This window comes from Protopterus annectens, chromosome 8.part0 (assembly GCF_019279795.1).
Source record: "Protopterus annectens isolate FY-2018-M chromosome 8.part0, PAN1.0, whole genome shotgun sequence".
In the NCBI taxonomy this organism is placed as follows: Eukaryota; Metazoa; Chordata; order Ceratodontiformes; family Protopteridae; genus Protopterus; species Protopterus annectens.
Genome location: NC_056741.1, coordinates 1,112,350,067 through 1,112,376,733, shown reverse-complemented (window position 1 = coordinate 1,112,376,733; position 26,667 = coordinate 1,112,350,067). Strand labels below are relative to the sequence as shown.

Below are 26,667 nucleotides of genomic sequence, written 5' to 3'. Positions count from 1 at the left end.
CAAAATTTGTTTCACAATCACCAAAAAATTGTCCCACTTGCTCTAAAATAATAAACTTAAAACCTGTAAAATTATTACATAGCATGCTATGTTTTCCCAGTGCATTATATGTATATATATATATCTATCTATATGTCTATGTTTCGTGCTTCCCCTTTTTCGAGTTCAATCTTCCACCTCACAACACTAGACATGCTAGCGTGGAATACGTTGTTGTCATGACTAGTGGAGGCATTACCTGGTTGGCGTAGAGTTGCTGTTTCATTCGGTGTGGTATACACCGAATGACTTGTCTCTGTTGAAACAACATTATTGGTTGAATTATCCTTCTACTGCTCCGTCTCTTCAGACCTTGAGCTTTCATTACTAATCCGCTTCCGCTCCTTGCCACCCGAAACTGTTTCCCGTTCACTCACAGCACTTAAGATGTTAACATTATTGGACTGAGAACCATTCCTATTATGCACTGTTTCACGTGCAGGGTTCTCTCTATTATGCTTCGGCCAAACAAATACATTATTTTTAGAGAAATCATCGATGTCCCTATTGAGTTTCTTTCTCTTTTGATCAAACAAATTACGTTCATAGCGTGATATCCTGTCCATGAATTCATGCAAAAAAATCTCTGATGGATCGATTCCATACACATCTAAGAGTTTATTTTGCTTATTAACTATCTGATCTTTCAATTCTTGTTCTATTGGTTGAAAAAAATCAGTCAATAGCGTAATATATGCTCTACTCGTATTTAAATTTATTTGTTGCCATTGAGTTAATAATGACGGGTAAGTATTCCCATAAGTGGGCATATTTAAAATTCTCAGCCCACGAGGGACTACATTACATTCAAGACAGGCTTGCATATGATATCGTTGTGCCTGTAAACGTTTGAATCTATAAATGTCATTTTCTATGTCTTTTTTAATTGCTGTTACCATCTGTTCGTTAACAACACGAGCGTCAGCTCCTTTGTCAGCCGTCACATTATCTGCTCGCATCAAAGGATTCGAAATTTCACTTAACATGTTCATAAGCCTTGCATTCATGGAAACAGGCTTAGAGTCAGTGGTTAACAACATTTCATTGTCAGCACCTTCCATAATATCCCAGAAAACAGATGAAAACGAAAAACAAAATATCCCAGGTAAACACGCAAACCAAACCCAAATGGAAAGGTACACTGATAAGCTGGTAACATATTCAATATTCAAAACGTGATACACATCCACTTGAGCGGATCACCAAGTCGAATAAATATCCAAAAACGATAGTCTTCAATAAAGTATTAAAACTTTTAATGCAAAGCTTTAGGTAAAAAAGAATGTGAGCGCTTTCGCGAATATTACATCCGCTTCATCAGACATAGTAAAAAACATTCAAAAACTGCATTAAATATATTTAAAAATCATGTGATCAAAGCCCATTAAACAATTGTTCAATTAAGCCACCTATTATGACTGCGCTCAAACAAATAAAACATAAAATCTACATAGAACTATAGATCTGTCTGAAAAATGCTTGCTAAAATAAATATGTGCAAGAGGTTCAAGTTCATGAATACAAAAATACTTATATAACCACCTTTGTCTCTAACGGAGTTCAAGGAAAGCTGTATCGTCAAATCTTCACTCCTTGTGCGTCGTAAGCCTAAAAATTCAATAAAGCTCAACCTAATTCGTTGTATTGTCCATATCTAACTAACATGCTATCTCTATTTCTACGTATAGTATATAGTACTTGATACATAAAGTTTATACAACTCCTTAAAACTCAATGAATAATTGAGCCATCTAATATGATTACGCTCAAGCAAAAAAAACATAATAAATACACAGAGCTATAAGTCTGTCTAAAAAGTACTTACTATAACTCGTGTTTGTGAAAAATACAAAATCATATATGCAGAAATACTTATATAACTACCTTACTCTAACAGAGTTTAAGGTATGCTATTTCATTAAACCTTTACCCTTGTGCATGGTGAGCCTAAAAATTCAATAAAGCTAAACCTAGCTTGTTGTAATAACCAAGTCCACCTAACAGGTTATCTTTATTTGTACATAAAATGTTTAGTACATAATACAAAAAGTATATATGCAACTCCTAAGATAATATATGATTGACCATAGCAGTATGCATATTTACTAATTTGACCTAACATAATAGTAAATTGAACATATTAGTAAATTAAACATAAAAATATGCATAAATGTACAACTGCTTAAAATGGACTTAAGACATATAGATATATATGTATATATATATATATATATCTGTATATATATATATATATATATATCTATATATATATATCTATATATATTATATCTATCTATATATATGTATATATATCTATATATATATATATATATATATATATATATATTATATCTATCTATATATATATATATATCATATCTATATATATATGTGTGTGTGTGTGTATATATATATATATATATGTGTGTGTATATATATATATATATATATATATATGTGTGTGTGTGTGTATATATATATATATATATATATGTATGTGTATATATATATATATATATATATATATATATATATATATATATATATATATACATACACACTCGTATACATGCACATATATACATATGTACACACATTGTTAATGTCCACTACTTTGATTTATGCATGCTTTGACATAGCACAGTCCGTAATGATTTTCTAATAAGGTATTGGATTTGAATGAACACATAATAACATTTATTGTACTTTACAAGTATGTTTCACAAAAGGGATGCCAGTTCACATAGCCATATTTTGTGAACCTGCTAAATTAGTAGTAGTGCTATTTTGAAAGCTTCCTACATGAGTGTGTGCTGAGAGGGTAATAGATATGCTTGCAAGTGTACAACGAAGACGAGCTGCATGAAGCAATCATAACAGAAACTAGTGGGTCCCATAAGAGGCTTGGGAGGTGTTTGTTAAGAAGAAACAAAATTGTTATTTCTCAGCTTGGCATTACTTAAGATGGTTCAAGTTATGCTGTGACAGATTTACTATGTAAAAATAAACATGTGAGTAGACAGAAAGGAATCCAAAGTAAATATATTACTGTGCATATTTTAAGACATTGATATATTGGTCTAAACTGTGGATTGATATTTCTGCTTTATTATTATTTATATTTATTTATTTAACATTTGTTGACTGGGTTAGTCCGACTGGGCGGATGCCCCTTTTCAGCAGAGACCCAAGGATAAAGGCTACATAATTAAACATACATGATATAGACAGAGGAATATACCATAGGTTACAAATCACTTACTATCAATACAAATTACATTGCAATCATTTATACATTTATAGCAGAATGTAGGGAGTATAAAACATTTTGAAGGATTCAGATAAAACATGAGTAAAATAATTACCTTCCATACAGCAACATCACATGAATGCAAATAGTGTGAAGTTATGTCAACAAGATCAACATAGAATATGACAAAATATCAGAATTTTAGGAGAAAGTCATATGACCTATTTTGTGGAAAATAGGTGGAAGGTGCAAAAAAATCAGATATGGAGGGGTTTTTTTTATAACTCACAATTCCTGAGAAAGTGCTAGTCAATAGTCAGGAGTAAAGAAACATATGAAGGAAGAGTTTTGTGGCACAACAGGGTGTGATTTCTTTGAAGTCTGTTGTCATGCAAAGTTGACTTTAAGTAGCTGAACCTAACCAAGCAGGAAGTGTGAGATTCTGACTCATTAAAGGAGAGGAGATGGGAGGAGTTACGTGGTCTGGAATTGCAACTAATAAATAAGTGCTTTTTGATTTGATTTTTTCTTTACTTTTTTCCTCAAAAATGTCTCTCTCTCTTTCCTCTTCTTGATCCAAACTTTGTGTCTCTACTTTTTTTTCTCAAAATGCCTCTCTCTATATATAAATTTCCTCATAGCTTTTTGGTTACTGAATTGCATAATTCAAAATAAGTTTTTTCTTTTATGAACTACTTAAAATGTTTTGTTTCTTTATTATTGTAAACATTGTAGTTATGAATTTTACAATATATTTTTGTAAATACTGAATCATGGAGCTTTTCTCCCCGGGCCTCCATTGAACACGGGCTCTTCTAGGCCCAATGGGCTTTCCTGGTTCACAAACTGCAAATAAATAAATAAAGAAAATGAATAAAACGTATTTTTTATCTCAGTAGTTTGTTGGCACTTTTGCAAGATTTTTTCAGAGAATGTGTAGTACATTAGTGGGAACATTCCTCTCAACTGTACAAATTTTTGCAGAATGTCCAGACTTTGGCCTCATATTTTGGTCCGTTTTTCATAAAATTGTGGTTTTCTAGCAAATTAGTTGAAAATCATTAAAGATTGATGATTGAAAATAATGACAGGGATTTGAGTTTCAGATTTCATATCTTTCAGAAAATTAATGCTAATGCAAAACCTTTTATTCTATCAACTTTCAAAGTTTGTAAGAGCAGTGTTTAAAAATTGTCCCTATTTTTGGACCTTTGACCCACTTTTCTTTATGGCTTTGGCCAGATTTCTTGCTCTAAGAGGTGGAGAGGTTTGGGGAACACCAATTGAAAAACTCATTGCAGACCAGTCATTGACACTTGATCTGCAGACTCTTAAACTTGGCTTTTTTTTTTCCAGATTTTCCCATTGTGAGTGAGTGAAAGTATAATCTGACAACAAATGATAGGCGTGCTTATTCTCATATTCAGGGCTGTCATACTGCATTTTGGGACAGATTTGGCTTTCCAAGGGGGAAAAAAACTCTCATCAGGATGTCTGTCCTCATGATGACAGACAGGGTTAAAAATTGAATTAGGAATGAACACTTACTTTGTCGCAAGCAGGTTTGAGAGGTGCAAAAATTCATTACTAGATAAAAATGTATGTTTTTTTCATCATTTGCCCATAGTGGTCCTTTAAATAATCATCTAAAAAGTACTTAGCTTTGCAGTTGCACCTCTCCTTTGATAACCTAAATGTTACCTTTCTCAACCTCTTTTCATGGGCCTGTCTACTCTATGTACAGCCTGTCTACTCACTAAATGGCTCATACTACTGGTATATCCAGTCTGGTCTCCTACTCTTTGTACTTTGAGTACCTTCTTTGCTTATTATCAACCTCGCAATTTACAATTTGTTTTTCTGCCATAAGGGTAAAGTTTTGTAGCAGATTGCATTATATGTCAATCTTAAATTGTCTTTTCATTTTGTTGTCCTTGGATGTAACACTATGTGACATTTTTATTCTACTGTATTCTATTTCCCTTATCAGGTGCAAAAAATCTTCAGACTGTGACTTATATTCACCTAACAATGTATTTATGCTTATTGTCTAAAATATGTTATCTATTATTTTACTGTTTACTTGTTTTATTGTGCAGCTTTTCTCCTAGAGCTGACTCTGAAAAGGGGCAGCTTGTCTACCCAGTCAGACCATCATCATACGTCTCAACTTCTTAGGGCAAGAACTCTGGATAGAGGCTTAGAAAACGGGAGGACAAAGGCCCAAAAATAGGGACAGATTTTAAATATTGCTTTTATAAACCTAGTTGCTAGAGTAACAGGGATTTTATTAACAAACATATTTGATGTTGTTCTTTTCATTTTTCCTCACTATTGGGTTATGGATCCGACCCTTGGATCTGACTCTGCCATATTTTTCAGACTTGGATCTTAGTCTCAAGCTCTTTGCTGTACCCATAATGCCCTACACTCTCTGTAGCTTCCTCAGATGTCATTTGCCATCTAGCTGGTACGATGCGGTTTCCTAGCCTCGAGTGGTTCAGTGTATACGATAAGTAAAACTTTTTTTTTCTGCCTATATTTTATTCTTATTCACTCTAATTAACTTTCTTGCTTATTCTCATCCTCTTCCTTCAGAGTCTTTGCTGGTATTAGGGACTGTTTTTGATGTTTTACCCTTTCTTCTGCATCCTTTCGTGAGTGATTGGCATTTCTGCCTTCCACTTCTGCTAGGTTTAAAAAAAAGAAAAATGTTTAATATTGTTGTATAATCTATTCTCTTGTTGTGGTTCATTATTTTTAATGAACAGGCTTAGTGCTTTTCCTCTTTCTTGGCTTTTTGTGTGCTGTGCTGCTGTTTACTAGTTGCCCTGTGGTAGTCATGTCTGAGAAGCCCACTGGCTTTAAGCTTTGCTTGGAATGTGGACATATGATTCCCCAGAGTTCAGATCAAAATTATTTTATTTCTTTTGTTAGTTTAGCTAGTCAGGGAGAGCAGGCAAGCTGACAAGGAGCCAGTTGGCTGTGATGTGCCTGGCTAAGAGACTGGTGAATGGAAACCTGACTAAGGTAGACATGATTGCAGTTTCGGTCACAGCTGCATCAGAAAATAGCAATCAGGAGGGCGATCAGACTGGCCGTGGAGCTGTACAACACTCAGAGGATGGACAGCTCAACCTTTCTGCAGAGGACTTAAAAATTCATCTGGAGCTACAGAAACTTTAGTTGGAGGCCATGTGTTTGGAAACAGAAGCAGCAGAGAGACTGAGACATCTACAGGCTGTGGAGATTGAGAAATTGCTATGCCTGGAAGCTGAGGAGAAGGAAAGGCAGAGACAGTATGAAAAGGAGATGCTGACTCATCACCAGAGTCATGGAAGTAATGGGGAAGGGAGTAACCGGACCCCAGAAGGCACAATAGGTCAGTAAATCTCTTCCGCAGTTTTCAGAGGGGGATGTTGTGTTTTTCGGCTTTTCCCGGTTAGGGGTCGCCACAGCGGAACTCCGGTCTACTAATAATTGGCAGTAGATTTTTACGTGCCGAGTTGCAAGCTCTGACGCACAACCTTCCACGAAGGTGCACCCATTCAGGCATGTCTCTACACAGAAGACGCTCTTGCTGAGAATCGAACCGGACGTCTGACTTTGAGGCAACAACGCTACCGCAGCACCACCACCGCAGTAGTTTTCAGAGGGGGATAATTTTGATATTTTCATTCATATGTTTGAGAGGGTACGTAAACAGTATAATGCTGACTAAAGGCTCTGGGTACGGTTCCTGACTCCCTTACTCCATGGTAAAGCTGTAACTGTGTTGTCTAAATTTTCTGATGGTTAATTTTTTGATTATACTGCTAAGAATTGTCTGTTAGAATTTTTTTAAGCTAACACCTGAAACTTATAGGAAAAAGTTTTGTGAGCATAGATGCAAGGCAGATGAAAGTCTGTGTGAATATGTTGCTGAGCTAAGCACTTATTTTCATAGGTTGGTGAGTGGATGTCAGGTCACCCCTTTTGAAGGTCTGGCAGACCTTTTGGTGAGGGAACAAGCCCTTAGCACTTTGCATGAGGACATGAGGATCTGGATAGCTGATAGACAATGTGCTACTTCAGATGAATTGGGGAAGAAGGGAGTCCTATATCTAACAAGCAGGCATCCCTGCACAGGAAGGGGACCCCCAGTACTGCCCATGGGTATACAGGAACCCATGGTGGGCAGCCCAGACAGCCCCAACAGAATCTGCTAGTAGCAAGAGAAACCACTATTCCAGGTACATGTCCAGGACCTAGGGTTAAATGTTTTGAATGCAACCAGTCGGGCCATATGGCATATTGATGTCCACGATGGCAAGGTGGGGAACAAAAGGTGTGGGAGCCAGTAAGTGGGCAGAACAAAGTGCCAATAGTAGGTTGTCTTGAGACAACAGGGGTACCAAAATACCATCTTGTAGATGTCCTGATAGGGAAGGATTTTGATGAGGCAGTACTATGTGTTAATGCAGTTACACGCTGTCAGGCTTTGAGACAAGCATGTGGGTCTGGTAGCCTGGGGTAGAACCAGACCGCCGCATACTTGCAGCCAGGACTGGCGTGGTGGTTACTTCAGGGAGGGAGCTATGCTGTAGCAGTAAGACTTAAGGTAAGCCACAGCTGCTTGTGGGTACTGATGTTCCCTTGGACAGAGTGACTGCAAAGGTGGACGTGAGTAGTAGTACCCAGGATGACAGTGAGGTGCTGCTGTAAGAAGATGACAGACTTCCTGTGGAAGGGAAGCTGGGAAGGGTTACAAAGAGAGAGTTGAGATGGGCTCATCTCTCAGACCCTACATTACAAGGCCTGAGGCAGGTAGCTAGTGAGGCACCTGATTTTCAAGAGGAGAAGGATTCTGTATACTGGGACAAAGGGTTACTGTATAGAGAGTTGGACCCTTGAGGGAGGGCTAGAAGGTGAGAGAATACAGCAGCTGGTAGTGCCTAGAGCCTACTTTCTGACGCTTCTAGCCATAGCCCATGATATTCTCTTAGCAGTTCATGTGGGCATAAAATGTTATGCAGAACTTCTATTAGCCTAGAATGTCTAGAGATGTAACAGGGTACTGCAGGACCTGTGAGCAGTGCCAAAAGGTAGGCAAGGCAGGAGACAAGGTGAGAGCTCCTTTGATGCCTTTGACTGTGATTGAGGAGTCATTTCAGAGGGTAGCTGTGGATATTGTGGGGCCTCTGAGTACCCCAAGTTCAACAGGGAAAAAGTATATCCTAGTGGTAGTAGATTATGCTACAAGATACCCTGCGGCAGTGGCTTTGTCCCTCCATTGAGGAAGAAAAGGTGTTAAATGCTTTGTTAGATGTTTTCAGCAGGGTAGATTTCCCAAAAGAAATACTGTCTGACAGAGGTGCCATTTTCATGTCACACCTGCTGGCTTGTCTGTGGAAGTACTGTGGGGTGAAGCACCTGAAGACCATCCCCAGACTAATGGTTTTGTTGAGAGGTCAAATTCTACAATCAGGTCCATGCAACGGGCATTTGCAGACCAGTTTATGATGGAGTGGGACAAGTATTTGCCCCATCTGTTTGCTTACAGAGATGTTCCCCAGGAATCCACAGGTTTTTCACCCTTTGAGTTGCTGTATGGGCCTAGGGTAAGGGGACCTCTAGATTTAATCCAAGATGAGTGAGAAGGTGAGAGTGAATCTCGCAAGGAGTCTGTTGTGGTATATGTCCTAAACCTCAGGACAAGGCTCATGGAACTCATGGGCTTGGCCCAGGAGAACCTGTCAGAAGCCCACCAGCAGAAAAATGTCTGGTATGACAGGAATGCTTGAGCTAGAGAGTATGCTGTAAGGCAGCAGGTAATGGTTCTCATTCCTGTCAGACACAAAATGCTACAAGCAGCCTGGGCGGGATCCTACAAGGTGGTAAGTAAGGTAAGTTATGTTAACTACCTGGTAGAAATGCTAGGCAGGAGGCAGGGGCACAAATTGTACCATGTTAACATGATGAAACCTTACCGTGATAGGGAGGCCTTTGTGCTGAGTATTTGCAGTGGACTGCAGTAGTCGTCTGAGGGAGATCTGGTGACTGATCTCCTCAGTGAGGCTCGGGCTGACACCTCAGAGGAAGGGGTAGCAATGTCCCAGCAGCTATTCCCTGCCCAGGTTCGAGAAATCCGAGCAGTGTTACTGGAGTTTGGGGACATGTTCACTGGGAAACCCGGGTGCACCCACCTGGTGCAGCACCAGGGGGATACAGGTCCCCAAAGGCCTATTAGGAAGGCCCCTTATAGGGTGCCTGAGAGAGTCAAACCAACTCTGAGGGAGGAGATGCAGGAGATGTTGAAATTAGTGGTAATTCAGGTGTCCAACAGTCCCTGGGCCTCCCCAGTGGTGCTGGTGCCAAAGAAGGATGGCAGCACCAGGTTCTGTGTGGACTGCAGGAAATTAGTCACACAGAGTTAGATGCTTACCCTATGCCTAGGACAAATGAGGCCCTAGAGCAGCTGGGTGGGACTAAGTAGCCATTGATCTTACCATGGGTTACTGGCAGGTGCTCTTAAGTTCCCGGTGGTAGAGAGTTTGTGACTCCTTTTGGCTTGTATGAGTTCACAAAGATGCCCTTTGGGATGAAAAATGCCCCAGCAACTTTCCAGAGACTGGTAGATCTTATCCTCGCAGGAGCGGGAGTGTTTGCCCTTGCTTACCTAGATGATATTGCCATCTGTAGCCATTCCTGGCAAGAGCACCTTCAGCATGTCAGGGAGGTGCTGGGCAGAGTACAGAGGGCAGGGTTGACCATTAAGACCAGCAAATGTCAGGTGGGTATGTCAGAGGTCTCCTACCTTGCGACAGAGAGTAGATAGTGGTAAGAAGTTAAAAAGAGTAGAGAATGGTAAGATAAGTTAAAAAGAGTAGAGAGTGGTAAGATAAGTTAAAAAGAGTAGAGAGTGGTAAGATAAGTTAAAAAGAGCAATTTGGTAGGAAACACCACAATGCTGAGTGTAACTCTTTAATTCCACAATAAAAAGATGTACAGCCAGATAATAAACTACATGAATGCTCACAACTTTAAAACTGCGTTTTCGTCACTGTAAGGATTTCTTCAGATGAATGCATACCATTTAATTGTGCCTTAATGTATATTCAGTCACCCACAACCAATCACAAAGCAGACCTCATTAAAAACTTTTTTAAAAAAAATACATATTTAAAACTGTGTTTACTAAAACGTACAAAATATAAATAAAAATGTGACAGATAAAATTATTTAAAACAATGAATACTGCTTTTAAAATTATAATACAATTCATATTTATATTGTATAAATGGTGTAAGTAAAAATAACTACAAAGACATACATTTTCATCAGCTTGTTCTTTCTTCCATATTACTCCTTATGCCATCTGGTGGCCAAATAAATGATTGCACCATAAAATTACAATTTTGCTGCTCTTAATTTCAAAAGTGGAGCCAGCGATACTGCTTCATTTAAACCTGGAGGCTTGGCAGCTTCTATAGTTAGCTGCCAAAATAATTTTCTATATATATTAGTGACTTGATGTTCACAGTGGATAGAGAGAAAAATAAATATATTTTGAAAAAGATAGAAGGGAAATGTGAGAATGTTTATAATAGGGAAATGAGAAAAACAGAAAGAAACGTCAAGGAATGTAAGGACAACACCACCCTAGACTTAAGGAATGCTGAATCAAAATCATTGGTATGAGGGAGAAGGAAGAGATTTTTATGACGAGGGGCAATACATAGTAGAACAGCACACACCACCATATGATATACACAGCCCGTTAGAGTTTCCACCTCTCCGCAGATCGGCGAGGTTAAAGAACAAACCACAAACATACTACAGTTACGACAACAAAATGGGGTACAACAAGAACAATCAAAGGAACAGATAAAAGAAGCCAGCACAGAGCAGACGGCAACCATTATTAAAAATAGGTGTAAATTTAGTTTTAATGGGTAGAACATTTTTAACTGTAATAATATAATTTTAAATAAGACACATTTTAAGCTCTTTATAAAGGATTTTAAGTTTATTCCTTAAAGAAACTTTTTCTAAGGAAAAAGAATTTAGAAATATTCCTTCAAGGACAAGAGAAATATCAAAGTCATGAGGCGGTCACTTAAAAGGAAGAGCATTTTTAATCCACCCCTTCACCCACAGTTAAAAAATTTTGAGGCTATATTAGAGAGAGAATTGAAAACAGGGATAGCACAGAATAAGGTTGCCCCTAATTTGATTAAGGATGAAAGTCTAACTTTAAACGAATTAAGGAACAACAATTTGTTAAGAATTATGAGGCCAGATAAAGGAGGAGGTACTGTATTTATGGATACTATGACTTATGAATCAAAAAATGATGGAAATTTTGGATGACCCAACTAAATATATATGAGTGTTGATTAATGAAATTAACATTTCATATAAAAAGATTTTTGTTACTCTTAATGATCTATTATTAGAAGGGACAATTGATACTAATTTATTTAATTACTTACACTTAGAAAAAACAAAAATACCTTCCATATTTGGGATCCCCAAAATTCATAAGAATATAGCGAACCCACCTTTAAGACCTATAGTGGCCTCTGAAGTTTCGGTCACTGCTCCATTAGCAAAATGGTTAGATAATAAGCTTAAGATTATTCATTTAAGGGAGTGTGTTGAAAGATTCATGGGAAATGCTGAAAAGCATTAGACCAGAGATGTATAGTGAAAAAAATAATTTTTATAATCATTGATACAATGAACTTATTCATGTCAGTACCGCATGGGGAGGGGGTGGGGTGGTTTGAAGAAGTCCTGATAAAATATGGAAAGTTTAATCGTAGTGATTTTCATTTGATATTAACCTTAATGGAAATGGTTTTAAAGAATAATTTCATTTACTGCAAGGGAGAGTTCTTTCAACAACTTCAGGGAGTAGCAGTGGGTGCTAATTGTGCCCCTATATATGCAAACATTATTCTTTCCTTTTGTGAGGAACAATTTGTCTTGAAATCAGAAAATGTCACTAGTTGGACCCTATACAAACGCTACCTGGATGACATTTGCCTCTTTTGGACCAATACAGAGGAGAGGATCCTGGAATTTAATTACATTTCAGGGACTACCTCCTTCTTGCAATTTACCTATAGCATAGATCATTAAAAAATGAACTATTTAGATATCACTGTTATGAAGGATAAGGGTAGATTTAAATTAGCAGTATATAAAAAAGAAACATTCTCAAATTCTTATTTACACTATACTAGTTCTCATCCACCACACCATAAGAAGGGAATAGTAGAAGGACAATTTGTTCGTGGTTGTAGGATGACTACAAATGAGTGATTTTTTGAAAGAATGTGAATTTTTACCCAGACATTTTCAGGAGAGGGGATACCCAGAAAATTTGATTGAAGAAATGAAAAAGGAAGTGGTAGAAGGGAGAAAGGGCAGATTAACACCCATTTTAAGACAGGAGAGTACTGCTAGTACTGACATAAGTGTTACAAATGGTAAAGAAAATGAGTTTGAAGATGCATTTGTTACTGATTTTAACCTAGATTCAGCCATTATAAGAAACATTCTGGAAAAAGAACGGGAAAGGTTTAAGAATATTTCTGATTTAGAAGTAATTTTTAGAAAACCTTTGAAATCCATATATAAAAAGGAACAGAATATCAAGAATATGCTTGAAAATAAGGGGAATAAAAACATTTGAAAGGAAGAAAAAGTAGGCACACATAAATGTGGTAGTTGTCCACAGTGTAATTTGATTTACACAGAAGACATAGTTTTTCTAGAGAGTAGAAATGGAATGCTTAATAGCAAAGGTTTGTTAACTGTAACACTAGTGGACTGACTGGTTTATATAGCCTTGTGTGATAAATGTCCTTTTTTATATAGGGAAAACAGAAAGGAAATTAAAAAAAACAGGATGTACGAGCATGATTATGATACAAGGAATAAGGTAACAAGTAATGCCTTATACAAACATAAAACTGCATGTCAAAATGCTTGTTTTCTCTTTTTTGTGGTAGAAGTTGTACCAAAGGACATAAAAGGAGGTTTATGAGAGGGTCGGTTAGAATATAGAGAATTATTTTGGCAGCTAACTTTAGAAGCTACCAGGCCTCCAGGTTTAAATGAAGCCGTATCGCTGTCTCCAGTTTTGAAATTAAGAGCAGCAAAATTGTAAAATTTAAGGTGCAATAATTTATTTGACCACCAAATGGCATAATGAGTTAATATGGAAGAAAGAAGCTGATGAAAATGTATGTATGTAGTTATATTTACTTGTACCATTTGCACAATGTAAGTATGAATTTTATTATAATTTTAAAAGCATTATTCATTGTTTTAAATGGTTTTGTGATGTCATATATTTATTTACATTTTGTATGTTTTAGTAAACAGTTTTAAGTATGTATTTTTTAAAAAAAAATTTTAATGAGGTCTTCTTTGTGATTTGTTGTGGGTGATTGGATTTAGTATAAATTAAGGCACAATTAAATGGTATTCATTCATCTGAAGAAGTCCTTCATCTGAAGAAGTCCTTAAAGTGATGAAAATTCATGTGGTTTATTATCTGATTGTACGTTGTTTTATTGTGGAATTAGAGTTGCACTCCACATCGTGTTGTTTCCTTCCAAAGTGCTCTTTTTGGTTGTTTTATGGTCGTTTTTGTGGTAAGCACTTTATTTCCTGTATTTCTCTTTTAGTGGTAAGATCAGGCCAGAACCTGCCAAAGTGGAAGCCATTCAGACATGGCCTGAACCTATTACCAAAAAGCAGTGAGGGCATTCTTAAGGACAACAGGGTACTACAGAAAGTTAGTCTCCAGTTATACCTGGTACCATAGCTGCTCCCCTTACAGACCTGACAAGGAAGAACAGGCCAGATAAGTTAATGTGGACCCCAACATGTGAGAAGGCATTCCAGAAGCTTAAAGGAGCTTTGGGAGGACCTCCTGTGTTAGCCAGTCCAGATTACAGCAAATAATTTGTTGTGTAGGTGAATGCTTCAAACCATGGGGTGGGTGGCTGTACTTAGCTAGATTTCTTCAGAGGGAGAAGAGCACCCATTGGTTTATCTCGGTTGTAGGCTTCAACCCAGGGAGGAATGCTATGCAGCTGTAGAAATTGAATGTCTAGCCATAGTGTGGGCACTGCAGAAACTTCAGCCTTATCTGTATGGAAGAAAATTCACTGTAGTTACAGATCATAATCCTCTAACATGATTACACCGAGCCAGCCAGCAAAATGACAAGTTGCTTAGATGGAGGCTAGGGTAGCAAGCATATATGTCAGTGCAGCACCACAGTGGGGTTAGCAACGCCAGCGCAGATGGGCTCTCAAGACAGGGAATGGGGTAAGGTACACTTGAATAGACCTAACCCCCTCAGGCAACGTTTCTCAAGGATCACTTGAAAAACTAGCTTGAGTTCTCCAGGGGGAAAGATATGTGAAGATATGTAAAGGCCGCCCGCCTAGCTAGGTAGAATTTTGTAGATAATTCTATGTCATTGTAGATATGAATATAATGCACAGGTTTGTCCTCTTAAATGTAAGGAAACTGTGTTAAATGTTGAACTTCAAAAATGTAATCACAGTGCACACTGCCGGAAGAAAGCAGATAAGTCAAGCATTGTATAACTGTTTGATCTCGAAGTTCTGAGACATAATGTCTGGACTGAGGAATTCCTTCAGTTGTTTTGAGACCAGAGTTAGTTGCTGGATTTTACATATATAATGTCTTTTATTGCTATAATTTCCCGGGCAGGTGCAAGATCAAAGAAATGTTAAACTCTGGGTTTCTGTTAGCCTGGGAACCAGAGAAGAATGATGTAATCTAAAATGAGTCAGCAGTGATGTGTTATTTTTAAGACTTTCTCAGTGAAAGAGAATCAGGGCATTTTGGATTTTGTGTGAAGAAACATCACTCACCAATACTCTGCATTTGCTCTATATGTAAGTTTATTTAGAACTGTAATTGCTCTTAGAGTTAGGAATTTAGTCAGATTTAGTCTAGCTGTGTTCTATATTTGTCACACTATTCTTCAGCATTATTTTAAGAATTTTACTGTGATTTCTAAACTCTTGACTAGCACTGTGTTGAACTGAGAAGATTTGTCTTGTGTTTTTATTAGTTATTAAATATTTTAAACCTTTCGGCAGTGGCTGTTTTGTGCAGAGATAATTTAAGTTGTAGAGTACATTGCATGTATATAGTGATACTGTATAAAGCCACTCTAAATAAGCCTTGCTGTTCTTCACACTTACTAATTGGAAAATAATATTGCACAGTAATAATTGGACACCCTTTGGTAAGGGCCTTTTTAGTAGCTGGTAAGAGTAGTTGGTGGCAGTGATTATTACCTTATAGCCTGGCAGGAGGGGGCATAGCTGGAGAACCTGTGCCAGCCTTCCCCAGGAGTGTCTGTGTGTTTGTATATAAACCATATCTCAAAGTGTGTGTGTGTCAGACACGAAGCACTGGTTGGACAGAGAGGGCACTGGAGGTTTTGGCTTTACTACTTGGCTGAGATCTGTACCCTATAGCTGTGCCAATGAAGAGTCTTATTGGGGATCTGGAGAGAAAGGGAGAAAACAGCCCCAGACTGACTGTGATCTCTGTGTACTCTTAAGAGAAATTGTACTTCACTGTGTGTGTATTTATCCTTCCCACTGTGGACACCCTCCACTGGTGTTAGTGGTGAGGATTGAGGCTCCTTGATTACTGGGCCAGTGCATGGGCATCACAGAGCCTATCATCTCTTTCCAGGGTCAGCCTGCCTCGAGGATTCTCCAAGCCCCCCCCCCTGAGTAAGCTCCCCTTTCTTCCGATACATCCCCTGGACACCCCCAGAGGAGGTTCCTCTGAAGCAAACATGCAAAAGGAGGCAGATTGACTCCCCAGTGGAGTCACTCACAGAAGACACAGACTTTGTTGATGATGAAGGATCCTGCGATGCCCATGCCCTGGCCCAGCAATCAAGGAGCCTCAATCCTCACCACTAACACCAGTTAAGGGCGTCTCATATAGGAGGAAAGGATAACAAATACACACAGTGAAGTGCAATCTCCCTTAAGAGCACACAGCGATCACAGTCAGTCCGGGGCTGGTCGCTCCCTTGCTCTCCAGGTCCCCAATAAGACTCCCCACTGGCACATCTATAGGGTCCAGATCTCAGCCTAGTGGGTAAGCTAAAACCTCCAGCACCCTTTCTGTCCAACCAGTGCTTTGTGTCCCTGCCCAAGTAGCTAACACACACACACACACACACACACACACACACACACACACACACACACACACACACACTTTGAGAAGCGTTTATGCAACCACACAGGCACTCCTGGGGAAGGCTGGCACAGGCTCTCCAGCTGTGCCCCTTTTTCCCCAGACTATACAGTAGTATCACTGCTTCCAACCAGCTAATATTTATCTGCTACCCAAAGGCCCTTAAAAGGGTGTCCAATTATTACTGTGAAATATTATTATCCAATTAGTTGTATAACTAAACAGTCAAGGCTTATTAGAGTGACTTGGTACAGGATCACTATATACATGCAATGCACTCTTAGAACTTAACTTAACTCTACACAAAACAGCCACAGTGGAAAGGTTTTAAAAATATTTAATAATAAATAATAAAAAACACAAGACAATACCTTTCATTACACAGTGCTAGTCAAGAGTTCTGAGATCACAGATAAATACTTAAAATAATTCAGTAGTGTACAGTTCTGACATCACAGAAAAACAGTCTAATCTTTCTAGTTTCTAGCTATTTCTAAGAGAAAACACAAGTCTAAGATAAACTTACATATAGGACAAAGACAGAGTGCTGATGCATTCAATGGTCAAGACAAAAATGCTTAATGCTCTCTGATTCTCTCTGTTTTTAAAGTCACTTTCCTGGTTCACATTACATCATTCTTCACACTTCCCTGGGTTCCCAGGCTAACAGAAATTCCATTTACATTCTTAACATCTCCTTTTGTTATCTTGCAGCTGGTCAGAAAGCAGAGCAATACAAATACATTTGCATGTTTAAATCTAGCAATTTAACTCTTGGTTAAAACAATAGAAAGAATGTCTTCATTTAGACATTTTGGCACTGTGTTTAGATCAAAGGGTCACAACATGCTTTACTTGGTCAGCTTTCTGCCAGCAGAGTACACTACTGTTAGATTTTTTGCAGTTCCACATCTAACAGCAGTCTTTTCACATTTAAGAGACAAACCTGTGGCTTATATTAATATGTACAAATGACAGAATTATCTACAAAATTCTGACTGGCTAGGCTGGCAGCCTTCATCTATCTTCACCCAGTCTTCACATACCCCCCCACCCCACCCCGGAGAACTCAAGCTAGTTTTTCAAGTGACCCTTGAGAAACGCTGCTTGAGGGAGTTAGGTCTGAGTATACCTTACCCCGGTCCCTGTCTTGAGAGCCCATCTGCATTGACATTGTTAATCCCACTGTGGTGCTGCATGGACATATATGCTTGCAACCCCAGGCTCCATCTTAACAACTTGACATTTTGCTGGCTGGCTCTGTTTAACCACGTTAGGGGGTTGTGATCTGTCATAACAGTGAATTTCCTTCCATACAGATAAGGCTGAAGTTTCTGTGGTGCCTACACTATGACTAGACATTCCTTTTCTACAGCTGCATAGCATTCCTCCCTTGGTTGGAGCCTACAACTGAGGTACGCCACTGGGTGCTGTTCCCCCCTGAAGAAATCTGGCTAAGTACAGCCCCCACCCCATGGTTCGAAGCATCAACCTGCACAGCAAATTCTTTGTTGTAATCTGGACTGGCTAACACATGGGGTCCTCCCAAGGCTTCTTTAAGCTTCTGGAATGCCTGCTCACATGCTGGGGTCCACACTACCTTATCTGGTCTGTTCTTCCTTGTTGGGTCCGTGAGGGGAGCAGCTATGGTACTATAACTGGCGACGAACTTACTGTAGTACACAGCTGTCCCTGAAAATGCCCTCACCTGCTTTTTAGTAACAGGTGCAGGCCATGCCTGAATGGCTTCCACTTTGGCAGGTTTTGGCCTTATCTTACCACTCCCCACTCTATGTCCTAGGTGGGAGACCTCTGCCATACCCACCTGACATTTGCTCGGCTTAATGGTCAACCCTGCCCTCAGTAGTCTGCCCATCACCTCCCTGACATGCTGAAGGTGCTGTGGCCAGGAATGGCTGTAGATGACAGTATCAACTAGGTAAGCAAGGGCAAACCCTCCTGCTCCTGCCAGGATACAATCTACCAGCCTCTGGAAAGTTGCTGGGGCATTCTTCATCCCACAGGGCATCCTGGTGAACTCATACAAGCCAAAAGGAGTCACAAAGGCTGACTTCTCTCTAGCACTGGGAGTCAAGGGCACCTGCCAGTAATCCTTGGTAAGATCAATGGTTGTAAGATACTTAGCCCCACCTAGCTGCTCTAAGGCCTCACCTGTCCTAGGCATGGGGTAAGCATCTGACTCTGTGTGACTATTTAATTTTCTGTAGTCCACACAGAACCTGGTGCCACCATCCTTTTTGGCACCAGCACCACTGGGGAGGCCCAGGGTACTGTTGGACTCTTGAATCACCCCTAGTTCCAACATCTCCTGAACCTCCTCCCTCAGAGTCTGTTTGACTCTCTCAGGCACTCTGTAAGGGGATTGCCTAATAGGCCTTTGAGGTCCTGTATCCACCTGGTGCTGCCCCAAGTGGGTGCACCCTGGTTTCCCAGTGAAGATGTTCCCAAATTCTTGCAACACGGCTCGGATTTTTCAAACCTGGGTAGGAAATAGCTACTGGGACATTGCTACCCCTTCCACTGAGGTGTCAGCCCTACCCTCACTGAGGAGATCAGTCCCCAGATCTCCCTCAGACTCCTCCTGAAATCCACTGCAAATGCTCAGCACAAGGGCCTCCCTATTATGGTAAGGTTTCATCATTTTAACATGGTACAATTTGTGCCCCTGCCTTCTGCCTAGCAGTTCCACCATGTAATTAACATCACTTACCTTGCTTACCACCTTGTAGGGTCTCTCCCAAGCTGCTTGCAGTTTGTTGTGTCTGACAGGAATGAGAACCATAATCTGCTGCCCCACTGCATACTCTCTAGCTCGAGCATTCCTGTCATACCACACTTTTTTCTGTTGTTGGGCTTCTGCCAGGTTCTCCTGGGCCAAGCCCATGAGTTCTCTGAGCCTTGTCCTGAGGTTTAGTACATATCCCACAACAGACTCCTTGTGAGACTCTCATTCACCTTCCCACTCATCTCAAATTAAATCTAGAGGTCCCCTCACCCTATGCCCGTGCAGCAACTCAAAGGGTGAAAAACCTGTGGATTCCATGGAGCTTCTGTGTAAGCAAACAACAGATGGGGCAAATATTTGTCCCACTCTCTCATAAACTGATCAGCAAATGCCAGTAGCATGGACTTGATTGTAGAGTTTAACCTCTCAACAAGACCATTAGTATGGGGATGGTAGGGGATAATCTTCATGTGCTTCACCCCACAGGACTTCCACAGACAAGCCAGCAGGTCTGAAATGAAATTGGCTCTTCTGTCCGTCAGTATGTTTTTAGGAAGCCTACCCTGCTGAAAATATCTAATAGAGCTTTTGCCACCTTCTCTGCCTCAGTGAAGGACAAAGCCATTGCCTCAAGGTATCGCGTAGCATGTACTTTTTCCCTGTGAAACGTGGGGTACTCAGAAGACCCACAATATCCATAGCTACCCCCTGAAATGGCTCCTCAATCACAGGCAAAGGCATTAAAGGAGCTCTCACCTTGTCTCCTGCCTTGCCTACCTTTTGGCACTGTTCACAGGTCCTGCAGTACCCTGTTACCTCTCTGGAAATTCCAGGCCAATAGAAGTTCTGCATAATACGCCTCTTTGTACGTTTTATGCCCATATGACCTGCAAAGGAGGAATATCTTGGGCTATGGCTAAAAATGCCAGATGGTAGGCTCTAGGCACTACCAACAGCTGTATCCTCTCACCTTCTAGCCCTCCCTCAGGGGTCCACTTTCTGTATAGTAACTCTTTGTCCCAGTATACAGATTCCCCCCTTTCCTTGAGAATCAGGTGCCTCCCTAGCTACCTGCCTCAGGCCTTGCAATGTAGGATCTCAGAACTGAGCCTGTCTTAACTCTGTCCTTGTAACCCTTCCCAGCTCCCCTTCCACAGGAAGTCTGGCATCCTCTGACATTGGTGCCTCACTGTCAGCCTGGGTACTGCTACTCACCTCTACCTTTGCAGTCACTCTGTCCAAGGGACCATCAGTACCCCCCAAGCAGCTGTGGTTCACCTTCAGTCTCACTGCTACAGTGTAGCTCCCTCCCTGAAGTAACCACCTCACCTGTCCTGGCTGCAGGTGTGCAGTCTTTTTGGGTCTCCCCCAGGCTGCCAGGCCTACATGCTTGTCTCCTAGCCTGACTGTGTGTAACTGCATAAGCATATGATGGTAGTTCGGTACCCCTGTTGTCTCAGAACAACCTACTATTGGCATTTTGCCTTTCCCACTTATTGGCTCCCTCACCTTTTGTTCCCCACCTTGCCTCCATGGATACCTGTATGCCACATAGCACCACTGGTTGCATTCATAGCATTTAACCCTAGCTCCTGGATGTGTACATGGACTAGTGGCTCCCCCTGCTACTGACAGATTCTGTTGGGGCAGTCTGTGCTGCCCACCATGTGTTCCTTTAGACCCATGAGAAGTACTGGTTGTCCCCTTTCCTGTGCAGGGCTGCCCTGCATGCAAGTTATAGGTCTCCCTTCTCCTCCACCTCATCTGAAGTAGCACATTATCCATCAGCTAACCAGATCCTCATGTCCACAGGCAAAGTGCTAAGGGCTTGTTCCCTCACCAAAAGGTCTGCCAGCCCTTCAAAAGTGGTGACCTGACATCCACTCACCCACCTATAAGTGCTCTGCTCAGCAACATATTCACACACACTTTCATCTGCCTTGCATCTATGCTCACAAAACTTTTTCCTATATGTTTCAGGTGTTGGCTTAAACAATTCTAACAAGTTATTTTTAACAGCAGAATAATCAAAACATGCAACGTCAGACATTTTTGACAAATCAGTTACAGCTTTACCATGGCTTAAGGGGGTCAGGAACCACACCCAGAGCCCCCGGTCATCACTATAATGTTTGCATACCGTCTCAAACATATGAATGAAACTATCAAAATTATCCCCCTCTTTAAACTGCAGAAGAAACTTACTCACCTTTTGTGCTTCTGGGGTACAGCTACTCCCTTCCTCATTACCTCCATGACTGTGGTGGAGAGTCAGCATTTCCCTCTCATGCTTCCTCTGCTGCTCCTTTTCTTCGGCTTTTATCTCCAAAGTCTGGCCTCCAACTCAAGTCTCTGTAGCTCCAGATGGATTTTTAAGTCATCTGCAGAAAGGTTGATCTCTCCATTCTCCGATGGTATTATATCTCCATTGGCAGTCTGATTGTTCTCCTGGTTGCTGTTTTTTTGATGCAGCTGTAACCAAGGCTGCAATCAGGTCTGCCTTGGTCAGGTTTCCATGCACCAGTCCCCTAGCCTGGCACATCTCCACCAGCTGACTCCTTGTCAACTTTCCATACTCCTCTGCTGACATGCTGCCTGCTCACCCTGGCTAACTAAGCTAAAGAAAGGAATAAAACAATTGTAATCTGAACTCTGAGTATTCACTGCGTGGCTGATTTAGACTACAAAACACCTTCAAAGCTCACTGTACACAAGCTACAGGAATTCACTCTACCCACACCACTACAAGCTAGTTAGTATTTGCCAACCAATTAATATGTGATTTGGATATCCCACCACTGCCAAACAATTAATATGTGACTCCCGTGCCCTGGCCCAGCAATCAAGGAGCCTCAATCCCACCACTGCCACCAATTAATATGTGACGCCCGTGCCCTGGCCCGGCAGTCAAGGTGCCTCAATCCTCACCACTAACACCAGTGAGGGGCATCTTATATAGAGGGAAAGGATAACAAATACACACAGTAAAGTGCAATTTCCCTTATGAGCTCACAGAGAATATAGTCAGTCCAGGGCTGGTCGCTCCCTTTCTCTCCAGGTCCCCACCAAGACTCCCCACTGGCACAGCTATAGGGTCCAGATTGCAGCCTAGTGGGCAAGCTAAAGCCTCCAGCACCCCCTCTGTCCAACCAGTGCTTCGTGTCCCTGCCCAACTAGCTGACACACACACCTTGAGAAGAGTTTATACAACCACACAGACACTTCTGGGGAAGATTAGCACAGGCTCTCCAGCTCTGCTCCTTTTTCCCAGATTATACAGTAGTATCACTGCCATCACCCAGCTAATGTTTATCAGCTACCCAAAGGCCCTTAAAAAGGTGTCCACTTTTTACTGTGCAATATTATTATCCAATTGGTAGTATAATTAAACAGTCAAGGCTTATTAGAGTGACTTGGTACAGGAACACTATATACATGCAATGTACTCTTAGAGCTTTACTTATCTCTACACAAAACAGCCACAGCTGAAAGATTTTAAAATATTTAATAATAAGTAATAAAAACACAAGACAATATTTTTTACTACACAGTGCTAGTCAAGAGTTCAGAGATCACAGAGAAATACTTAAAATAATTCATTAGCACAGGTCTGACATCACAGAAAAACACTTAGTCTAATATTTCTAGTTTCTAGCTATTTCTGGGAGAAAACACAAGTCTAAGATAAACTTGCATATAGAGCAAAGGCAGAGTGCTGATGAGTTGGATGGTCAAGACAAAAATGCTTAATGCTCTCTGATTCTATTTTAAAATCACATTCCTGGTTCACATTACACCATTCTTCACACTTCCCTGTGTTCCCAGGCTAACAGAAACTACATTTTTATTCTTCACCTGTGGGCAGAAACCAGAGCAATAAAGGACATTTATGCATGCAAATTCTGGCCATTAACTCTGGCCTTAAAACAATAGCAAGAATTCCTTCATCTCGACTGGCCAGAGCCGTGTTTACATCAAAGGGTCACAACATGCTTTACTTGGTCAGTAGATTGCACTGTTAAATTTTTTGCAGTTCCACATCCAACAGCAGTCTTTTCACATTTAAGAGACAACCCTATGGCTTATATTAATATGTACAAATGACAGAATTATCTGCAAAATTCTATCTGGCTACGCTGGCAGCCTTCATCTTTCCTCACCCAGTCTTCACAGATCCCCATGATCACCACCTCATGTCTCTTTTGGAGACATCTTGGAGAGTCTTGCGCAGAAAGTTGGCTGGACGGCCCAACCTTTTCCTCCTCCTGAAGAGTCTGTTCTTGGATGCTTTGGGGGTAGGCCCATGTACGTCTTGGGTGACTCCACACCCAGCAGACAAACTCATTGATTTAGTTTCCCACTGTGCTTAGAAGGAGCAGAACACTATCAAGCCAGTCCCCAAAACCTGGACAGATTTTATGGTTCCTCCCAAATACAAACTTCATTTGTCCAAGGGTGTCCCTGTTGATGCCATTGTTGTGGCAGCAGCCACCAAGAAGGAGTTAACTGAACAGAGCTCCTCTGTGTATTCGCTGAACAGGGAGTCTCAAAAAGATAGACAGGGTGGTAAGTGCCTTTATACCTCAGTTACATTTGCACTGAGATTGTTAAATTACTTGGTACATTTTAATCTTTTGCAGGGAGATTCAGTCAAGGAGCTATCCAGCTCTCTTGCAGAGACCATGTTCGATGAGGACTTCAAGAAAGCATCTCCCCAGTTGGCTACTCTTGCCTCTGTGACTAACTCTTACATGAGGCTAATCTCCCATTCAGCGGAGGGTACTTAAAGGGCAGCCGGCTCAGGTATTGCAGTCAGAAGACATGCCTGGATGAGGCTTTGTGACTTTACGGACCCTTTCAAGACATACTTTGTCATTGCCTCTTTCGATGGCTCCTCCTTGTTTGGGCTGTCTGTCAGATACTCTTGCCCGCAGTGAGGAGGAAGGAAAAACCCTGTCTGCCATTGGGATCAAGTTTTCTACCCCTCATTGCATCTTTTCCAGAAATCAGCAAGGTGGTAAGAAGACTTTGTTTCAAAAGTCTCAAGGACCTTTTCAGGATTAACACAGGGATTCTTCCTTTAGAGGCAAGAGGAGGAAGTTTCAATGGTAGATGCTGCCCCAGAGGCAGAGGGGGTCCACAGAATCAGGGCTTCAGTGAATCTTTCTCTGACAAACCCCTATCAGCAGTGCTGAAGTGCTGCCTGGCTGTCCGTCTCTGGAGGCAGTCGGGGGGTCATTGTTCTCTGCACCTAGATGCCTGGACCAGTCTGACAACAAATGCATAATATACACGGGTTTACATCATTCTCTTTTCCCTTTCACCTCTAGTTGAACAAAAGAAACTCCCTGATGTACCACCCAGTCAGAAGGTGCATATGCAGCACTTAAAATGAAAGCATTGCTGCAAAAAAAGAGCCATCCAAGAAGTCTCAACCAAACAGAGACGATTCGGAACTTACTCGCTTCTTTTTACTGCCAAAGAAAATGGTGGGGGGGGTCTAAGATCCATTCTAGATCTGAGCAGTCTAAATCAGTATGTAAATAAGTCAAAGTTGTGGATGGTTATGGATCAGTCCATTCTACTGCTGTTGCACAAGGACAATTGCATGTGCTCGATAGACCTTCAGGGCACGTACTATCACGTCAAAATAGACCCTCCAGAAGTCATTTGCGCTTCAGGCTGGGATCCAGTCATTACCAGTTCAGAGCTCTGTCCTTTGGACTCACCGCAACCCCCAGGATTCCAGATGTTTCCATATTTGGACTACTAGCTTCTAACTGCTCCAACCTGGCATCAACCAGGGACTATTTGTTCCAGATCTTAAGCCCCTTGGACATTATTATAAATCTCACCAAATCGCACCTGTCCCCCCTTTCAAAGGTTGGAATTCATTGGTGCCTTTCTAGATGCAATGCACCAGATAGATTTTTGTCTCCTCATCGCATAACATCCATGAGAAACCAAGTACGGGACATAATTTCTTTACCATCTCCATCGGTGAGCCTGATTCTTCATGCTGTGGTCTTTGTGTCAGCTGCCATCATGCTAGCGCCCTTAGCAAGATTCTTTATGCGAGTCCTCCAATGGACCTTAGCTGTTCAGTGGTCTATTCTTTACCAGCTGTTATCTGTTCCTGTCAAGTTAATTTCGATTTGCAGACATCTTCATTGGTGGATTCATTCAGATAACCTGTTCCTAGGCAAGGCCGTTCCTTCTTCGTCCCCCTCCCGCCGCAACCACACTGACCACAAATGCTTCCCAACTAGGGCATTGGAGAGTCATTTCAAGTGAAAGATGGTCCAAGGCAAATGATTTTCCTTGGAGACCAGATTGCATATCAATGTCCTAGAGATGAGAGCAGCTCTTATAATGCTGCAAGACTTTCAGTACAGCCTCCCTTTTGAAATGATTGCAGTCCACACAGACAGTGTCAGTAGTCTGGTATATCAATAAACATTTTTACCTGTTATGCAGAGAAGTCATGAGGGTCTAGGAATGGGCAATATCTTCTGACTGCTTTCTAGTTACAATGAAGAAGGAACTCTGGATCCCACCCAGTTCGGGTTTGTGAAAGGCACATCATGCCTCCTGAACCTGATCGACTTCTTTGAGGCAGTCACCAAAGCCATAGATAGGTTCATAGGAGGGTACTAGGCTATTGGCCCTAGGGCCTATATAAGCCTAGCCAAAAATGTACCCTGGCTTTCGCCACCCAAGAAAATTATTTTCCTGTGCCCCTGTTGAGCAGAGCCACAGAAGTGATCCCTTGGGGTGAATTTCCTATCTCCCATCCAATCATCAAAATTTTTCTTGAAGAGTGCTAATGAGGAGCTCTGTTTGACATAGATAGGTAGTCTGTTCCAGAGTATGGGAAGTCTCTGGGACAGGAATCTATCCCTCCAGCATGTTCTGTTTATTGTGGTGACAAGGTTTAGGTCCCTAGAGCGTGTAGCTCAGAGGGATTGAGATTTCTTTAAGTGGAGCATGTCCAACAGCTCTGGGTTTGACATGGCTTTCTATGTTAGGCAGAAATCGCCTCTGAGTAGGCGATATGCGACGTAGTAAAGCTGGGGTTTTTGAGATGGTCTGCGTAGGGCATCTGTTTGAGGCCAGTAATCCTCTTGTGAGGTATTTCTGTGGCCTTTCCAGTTGTTGTAGATGTCTTGTGAGGTACATACCAAAAGGAGCGTTGTACTCTAATGGGTCTAATGAGTGATGAGTAGAGGGGAACAATGACCTCTTTTTTTCAGGATGAGAAACCTTTTGTGATGAGGTGAGCCACGTAGAAAGATTTCCTGACCACTGTGGCAATGTGATTATCAAAGGAGAGACTACTGTCCACCTGTGTCCCAAGGTCTCATCACAT

The 26,667-nt window shown here is 41.0% G+C and overlaps 1 protein-coding gene across 1 annotated transcript in view; it reads left to right on the top strand.

The window, feature by feature from the left end:
• Positions 1–26,667, top strand: part of UBAP2L (ubiquitin associated protein 2 like) — a gene marked incomplete in the record, with an annotated part of 3,970,948 nt that overhangs the window by 2,715,155 nt on the left and 1,229,126 nt on the right.